Genomic DNA, 8682 nt, shown 5'->3' with positions numbered 1-8682 from the left:
TTGGTCGTGTGTCACACACGGCCTAGACACACGCCCATGTGTCTACCTGTGTGGACAAAATCAGGCTATTTACCAAGCCTTTTTGCCACCCTTACTTACACAACCTACACAAAAGCAACCAAAACCAGTACAAGACTATTTCATGTAATAAAATCAGCCACAATAGACAACATTTCATTTGTGCATTCTACCCATCCATGAACATAACACCATTTGCATATATCGAAATAAATATTAGCCATCATTCAAGGCTTAATACAAAATGGGGAATTTGTCCCAAGCCAACATATTTGGCCAAATTATTAACATCACAAAACACAAGTCTAGTTCCCTATACATGCCATTTTCAAAAATATAAATCAAACTATACCAAATGCTTCGATTGATAGTGTGATTGATATCTCTGACTTTCGTTGATCCTTGAGCTAGATAGGTGGCACTATAAGAAAAAGGGAAGGAGAGGGAGTAAGCATAAAGCTTAGTAAGTTGCATATAAATAATTATACAACAATACTTTGCTATTCATAAACAAGTATCACAATACACAAGTGGGCATAAGCAAAACTTACTTATCAATATTCAATACACATCGTATAGCATATAATGTGGCTCACATTTTATACATACCAAATAGGTACCTGTATCACTCACAACACGATTATACTTTCCTCATTAACTAGAAATTAGAACTTTCACTGTTGAACCATTCGGAATGCTATCGAATATTCTATAGCCTCAAACGTGGGGTAAGGTGACGATGTCGTGTCCCAAACACAGTCTTACACTGGCTCATATCTCAAGTCGAATCCATGTCCCAGACATGGTCTTACACTTACTATCATCTCGTAGCCAACGCATGTCCCAAACATGTCTTGCACTGGCTTACGTCTCGAGGCCGATGCATGTCCCAGACTTGTCTTACACTAGCACTTGTCTCAATGCCGATGCCATGTCCCAGACATGGTCTTACACTAGCTCATACAAATGACCCAATCGTCATAGCATGAATATATGATTTATTTCCCTAAGGTTCCAACGGGAATTCTACTATCTCTATTCTCATCACATTCTCTCATTTCCACAAGTCAAGCAATTTATGCTATAATAATTTCGATACAATGCAAGCATATATATTATCAATGTAGTTGTATTATTTACATACAACTTACCTCGGATTACAAAATGTGGCGACTAGTCGATTTAGTCAATTTGCTTGGCTTTCCCTCGGTCTACGTTCAGATTTGGTATTTCTTGATCTATAATAGAAAAATACACTTATTTAATCACTAAATAAAATTATGCAATCGAAAATTTACTTCTTTGGTAAAATGACCATTTTGCCCCTAGACCTTGACAAAATGACCATTTTACCCCTAGGCTCGAAAATTAATTTTTATCAAATTTCTTCGCATCTTAAGTCTAGCCGAACCCTTTTTACTCTTATAGCAACTCCAAATTCTCACTATATTACACATTAATCATCTACTTAACAACTTATGCAAACTAGTCCTTTTTAGATATCTTCATGAAAATCCTTTCACAAAAGTTGTTTACCACACCACTAAGCTTCATATCCCTCCATAAAATTTCAGAAAACACCCTAGATGATCTCATGGCAAAACCCTAGACTTTCAACCATTTTGAAAAAAAGTACCCTCATTTGAAAGCTCATGCTTCAAGGGGTCCAAAAATGTAAAAATCTTCAACAAAGGGTATGAAAATCACTTACTTCTAAAGATGATAAGTTGCTGCAAATTTCAAGCTTCAAAACTCTCATATGGCTGGAAAAAATTGGTGAAGAAGAAAAATAAAGAGGATGTGGCCTTTGTTTTATTTTAAAAATTAAAACTAGTCAAAATTGGTGACCAAAACTCACCTAATTTTGACTTTCTCATCAATTTGTCTCCAATGGCCGGCCAAGATATCTCTATAGGGTCTAATTGTCTTTTAAAGACCCCCAATTTAAGTTCTCTAGCTATTTGACACTTTTAGCTATCAATTTAGGACTTTGATATTTTATGCGATTTAGTCCTTTTTCGCAATTGAGCTCACAAACGTCAAAATTAGCTCACCAAAATTTTCATATATAAACATGCAATGACTCCAAAATAATGATAAAATACTTTATTTGAATCCATATTTGTGGTCCTAATACCACTATTCTAACTAGGCCCTAAATCGGGCTGTTACAAATAATGCTCACACAAAGTGTGCATATAACTATAACTGTAACAGTAACTGTAACTATAATAGTAACTGTAACTGTAACTGTAACTGTATATGCACACATGAACTACGAAATGGGCCTACTCACATGATTTATGGGTCGGGATGTTAAACTATAAGATGCTACTCACACGAGCTGTGGAGAATCTGTAACAAATGCAGGACCTCAACCATCGGTAAGACATCCAAGACCAGCACCCGAACTATAATAACCCTAATTACATGTCATTTGTATCCTAAGTATTCACAACGTTCATACAGGCCACATTATAAATCCAAATAATATAATCTTATTCATATTATACAATTACAAGTACACATCCCTATAGTTCCCATTTTTCAGATATAATTATCAATTTAGTCTAATTTTCTAATTATTATATATCAATAAATTTTACCCATTTCTATCATGAATAGTAATTAACATATGACTAAAAATAGTAATTAATAAGTTAAATCAACGTACGAACTTACCTAGTCAAAAATGATTACAAACGTGATGCTCACGACTATTCCGTTTACTTTGTTTTTCCACGATTTTTATCCAGTTGATTTGTTTCTTGATCTATCTAATAATTTAATTCAATTATCCAGTTCAAATACTTTTAAACACTAAAATTCATGTAATTGACCCTTTAATAAACATTTTTACGCCTTTATCCTAAACTTTTACTTTTTATACAATTTAGTCCCTAAACCCAAAACTTTCAAATCTAAAACAATTTCCCCTATTTCATGCTAGCCGAATTTTCCATTATACCAAAATAGCCCATATTTATTAAAATTTCACAAATATTTTTATATTTAATTTAATATTATATCAATTTAACCCTTTAACTAAAAATTAATCAAAATCACCTTACAAAATAATCCTATTTAATTACAAAGCTTAATAATATATCACCAAACTTCAAAAACATCACAAATTCATCCATGAAAAAATTCTAAACATTTAACAATTTTGCAAATTAGTCTCTGAGTTAGTTAAATTAAGCTACAACAATCTCAAAAACATAAAAATTACTAAAAATATAATCAAAATCGACTTACATGCAAGGGATAATAGCTAGCCGAACCTCTAATCTCACCAAAAATGAATCGATTGTAATGAATTAATGAAGATGACAATATATTTGTCTTTCATTTATTTTTGTTTTAATTATTAATTTATTATTTTACCCTTTAAAACTCATTAAAAGCTCCTAATTAACAATTTATTATTTTACCCTTTAAAAACCATTAAAAGTTCCTAATTAACAAGCCTTCCACTTATTTAGCTTATGATCTAATTACTATTTAAAACCTTTAATTCATAATTTTATAGCTATTAGGCATAAATAAACTAATAGCGATTAACTTTTATAACTTTTATGATTTAATCCTTTTTACTAAATTAACTATATAAACGTTAAAATTTCTGGACCAAATTTCAATATACTAATATAATCACTCCGTAAATATTTAATAAAAATATTTACAGGCTCAGTTTATAGAAACGAGGTCTCAAAACCTCATTTTCCAAAACCACTTGACTTTAGGGACGAACCACTTGTACTTAACTATTCGTTTAATTAACAAAAATTATCAAATCAAAATTTAATTTAATAATATATTTATAATCCTGAAATCACTGTCTCTAACACTACTGAAAAGCGAGTTGTTACAACCCATGCCTACCTCAAGTGTCAAATTCCAGTTATGTTTACCTTTGGTTCAATATAAATTGTCTTGATATTTCTTCAAATACAAAGCGTTGTGATGCCCCTAGTCTTATTCTCAAGGTTGCAATTGGTACTTCACTTTGACATTTCTTATACATTTTGGTATCCTTGTTGCTTTCTCGAACAAGTTTTGGCACACATGAGAAGGGTTTTCTTTTGAATCATTTGGTTATATTATTACAGACTTGAAATTAGCCTTACCCTCTTAAGTAATGATGTGTCTAGAATATTGGGATTTTGAAATTCTTGTCTTGCTACCAGGATAGATGCCAAATTTATAAATATCTTTAAGGGGAATCGAAAATGCAATATGCGTATAGGTCAATCTATTTAGAAGGACGATTTGAAGGAATATGATAAGTCATAATTTATACATATTTTTATCCCATGCTTAACATATTTTTGGATGAATTATCATTAGATTTGTGGAATTCGATGCTCCTAATCCTTTAATTTCATGTTTTATACTTAGGTGAGCATAGGAGAGTAAAAAGAGCGGGAAACGGGCCAAAAATGGAGAAAATGGGTCAACATGGGAAATCAACACAGCCTGGACTTCCTCACACAACACACCCGTGTCCATCTAACAGACTGTAACACGACCTAAGCCACCTCACATGGGTGTGTCCCTGTCGACCCAAGTCTAGCCCTATTCGGAAAAGGCCACTCTTGAGGGTTTTGAAGCATTCTAACGCCTATATAAACACCCCAGGAGGTACCTAAAAAAGACACACAGAGTAGGAAGTAAGGAATTACTCGAAGAAAGCCAATTGATCCATCTTAGAATCTGGATTTTTCTTCAAGACTGAAGATCTCCCTTTAATTTCTTTCCGGAGTTTTTTTACGTTTTCTTTATGTTTTGTTATCATTATTCTTATGAGATGTTTTCCTTTACACATATGAACTAAATCCCCTAAATACCTAAGGGGGATGAAACCTAAGAAGGATCTTGTTATTATTTTTTGAATTATATGATAAATACTTGATTTGTTCTTGATTATGTGTTCTTAATTCTTGCTTTAATATTCCAGGATATTGATTCAAGTGTTGATGTGCTTATTCAGAAGAGCAAAAGTCCCTGTCTAAGAGTAGATCAAGCATAATTAAGCGGAGTTGATTGCACCCCTAGACACAGGGCGGCATAAATCTGCCGGATTAGGTCAAACCTAATAAGGGAATCTATAGATTGAGTTAATGCAACACTAGCGGTTCTAATTAGAAAAAAATTTCAATTAATCAACCTCGGGTTAGACGTTGTTAGTCTCGAGAGAGATAATAATATAAATTAGGAAATCTACGGATCAAGTCAAGTGAATAAATTGTTTGATTCAGAGTCAAATAACCAGTGAAGTCTAGGTGGTTTCCCTTGGGTATTGTCCAAATTAATCAGTTTTTCCCGAAAGTATTTCCCTAATTTTCTTCCTGTGCATTCTTAGTTTAGTTAATTAATTTAGATAAAATAAACCCCTTTATTTTTAGGCTAGATAATAAAAAAAGAGTTAATACTAGTACTTTTAGTTCCTGTGGGTTTGACATTCCGGTCTTGCTATAAGCTATACTACTGTTCGATAGGTGCACTCGCCTTCATCGTGATAATAGTTAGTTTTCAAGTACGACCAATCATAAATATAAAACTTATCATAAGACGATCACATCAAGTTTTTGGCACCGTTGCCGGGGAACTAAGATATTAGGAACACTTAATTTTTATTACTTTAGCCATTTATTTTATTGCAATTTAAATTTTGTTTATATTACTAAAATTTATTTTATTTCCTTCTGACATGTTTTTATAGTTTATCGCTAGAAGAAACCCGTCAGGACCATTACTTTTTGATAGTGAGATAGAACACACAGCTCATAGAAACCGAAGAGAAATTAGGCGAAGCCTACGTGACATAGAGAAAGGACAAGAGGACAATATTCAAACCACAACCGAGGAGATGGCTAAAAATTAGATACAACAATTTGTTCAGTTTGATGGTTTGCAGGACGAGGATCCAAACACTCATTTGGCGAATTTTTTAGAGTTTTGTAACACTTTTAAGATCAATGGCATTTTTGATGATGCCATTTACTTTCAGTTGTTTCCCTTTTCGTTAAAGAACAAAGCTAAACAGTGGTTGAACTCATTACCACGAGGGTCAATCACTACTTGGGAACACATGATCGAAAAATTTTTACTTAAATATTTTCTGCCGGCTAAAACGACTAAGTTGAGGAATGATATCTCTTCTTTTGTGTAGATGGATCTAAAAACACTCTATAATGCATGGGAGAGATACAAGGATCTATTGAGAAGGTGCCCTCACCATGGGTTACCTCTATGGCTACAGGTTCAAACTTTTTACAACGGTCTGAATCCTTCGACTAGACAGATGATTGACGCAGCTGCTGGTGGGACAATTAATAATAAGACACCTGAAGAGGTTTATGAATTTATAGAAGAGATGTCACTGAATAATTATCAGTGGCAAGTCATGAGAACAAAGCCGACAAAAGCAGTCGTCATTTTTAACACTTACAATGCAGGTTGGAGGAACCACCCAAATTTCTCATGGGGAGGCCAAGGGAATCAGAGACCACCACCCCCTCTAGGCTTCCAACAACAACCTTACTAGCAAGAGAAAAAGCCGAACCTTAAGGAGATGATTACAAAATTTATTTCAGTAGCAAAACCTATTTTCAAAACACTGAAACTGCACTTAAAAATCAGCAAGCATTGATCCAAGGGCTCAAAAATCAAATTGGACAGCTGGCTAAGATGATTTCAGAGAGACCACCAGGCAGTCTACCTTGTAATACCGAACCCAACCCAAAAGATTATGTGAAAGCAGTTACACTTAGGTGTGGGAAGGTGTTAGCTGAATCTGAAAATGGGCCACCACAAGAAGCTGACAGAATTAGAGGAGAGGAGGTAAAACCCAAAAACAATGACAATCCAATGCCAAAGGAATATAAACCGCCAATCCCATATCCAGCAAAGTTAAAGAAAGACCGCATGGATGCATAATTCAGTAAATTTCTTGAACTTTTTAAACAACTGCATATCAGCTTACCTTTTGTTGAAGCTATATCGTAGATGCCTACATATGCAAAATTTTTAAAGGAGCTTCTAAAAAATAAAAGGAAGTTTGAAGACTTATTTACAGTGGAACTTAACGAGGAGTGCTCGGCCATACTCCAAAATAAATTGCCAACCAAACTGAAAGATCCAAGAAATTTTACTATTCCCTACTTAATTAGTAGTTTGAATGTTGATAAGGCACTAGCTGATTTAGGCGCTGGCATTAATTTGATGCCATATAAAATGTTTAAACAACTTGGTCTTGGAGAACCTAAACCCACTAGGATGAGTATTCAACTAGCCGATAGATCTGTTAAATATCCTAGAGGTATTATAGAGGACGTACTTGTAAAAGTAGATAAATTTATATTCCCTATTGATTTCGTTGTGCTTGATATGGATGAAGATGTTGAAATGCCTTTAATTTTAGGGCGTCCATTTTTAGCCAATACTAGGGCTGTTATTGATGTGGGTGATGGTAAATTGGTACTTAGAGTAAGTGACGAAGAGATTATTTTTAAAATTTATGATGCCATGAGATTTTCTAGGGAACAGGATGACTTATGTTATTTTATTAACTCCATTGATCATGCTACTCAAGATTCTTTTCAGGAAATCATATATAAGGACACGTTGGAACTGTATCTTGCCCAAGGAGAGGAGGAAGATGGTGAACACTCCCCAAGACAAGTAGAATATGAGGGTATTAAGGTAAACGATGAACTTAAGCAAAAACCCTCTATTGAACAACCTCCCAAACTAGAACTTAAACAATTACCAAATCACTCAGAATACGTATTCCTTGGAAATAATTCTACACTACCAGTGATTATTGCTTATAACTTGCAACCCAAGGAGAAAAGGAATTACTCCAAGTATTAAGAGAGCACAAAAAGGCCATAGCTTGGAAAATTTCTGACATTAAAGGGATCAACCCTTCTTTTTTCACCCACAAAATTTTAATGGAATATGAAAATACGCCATGCGTGCAATCTCAAAGATGACTGAACCCCAACATGAAGGAAGTTGTTAAAACTAAGGTAATTAAACTTCTAGATGCTGGAATTATTTATCCTATTTCTGACAGTTCTTGGGTAAGTCCAGTACAGGTTGTTCCTAAAAAAGGAGGCACTGTTGTAACCAATGAGAAAAATGAATTAATTGCAACAAGGACAGTCACAGGTTGGAGAGTTTGCATTGACTATAGGAAGCTGAATGATGCCACGAGGAAATATCACTTCCCCCTGCCATTCATCAACCAAATGTTGGAAAAATTATCGGGGCATATGTACTACTGCTTTCTAGACAGACTCTCTGGTTATTTTCAAATCCCAATAGCTCCTGAAGATCAAGAAAAGATGACATTTACATGTCCATACAGTACGTTTAATTATCGTAGAATGCCTTTTGGATTATGTAATGCTTCTGCAACTTTTCAATACTGCATGATGGTCATTTTTGACGAACTCGCAGAAGACATCATAGAGGTATTTATCGATGATTTCTCGGTATTTGGTAACTCTTTTCATCTTTACCTTAAAAATTTAAAACGAGTTTTAATAAGATGTGAGGAAATGAACCTTGTACTTAACTGGGAAAAATGTCACTTTATGGTTCAAGAAGGAATTGTGTTAGGACATAAAATTTCTAGTAAAAGGATTGAGGTTG

General features: G+C 34.0%; 1 non-coding gene across 1 annotated transcript; it reads right to left on the bottom strand.

Annotated features, from left to right (window-relative positions):
• Window positions 1–6160: 6160 nt before the first annotated feature.
• Window positions 6161–6267, bottom strand: LOC121209066 (small nucleolar RNA R71). The gene has a single exon (XR_005904183.1). It is a non-coding gene; the product is annotated as a small nucleolar RNA R71 (small nucleolar RNA).
• Window positions 6268–8682: the final 2415 nt, after the last annotated feature.

The sequence above is a fragment of the Gossypium hirsutum genome, chromosome A10 (assembly GCF_007990345.1).
Source record: "Gossypium hirsutum isolate 1008001.06 chromosome A10, Gossypium_hirsutum_v2.1, whole genome shotgun sequence".
In the NCBI taxonomy this organism is placed as follows: Eukaryota; Viridiplantae; Streptophyta; class Magnoliopsida; order Malvales; family Malvaceae; genus Gossypium; species Gossypium hirsutum.
The sequence above is the reverse complement of the archived record's forward strand: the minus strand, read 5'-3'. Positions and strand labels throughout refer to the sequence as shown.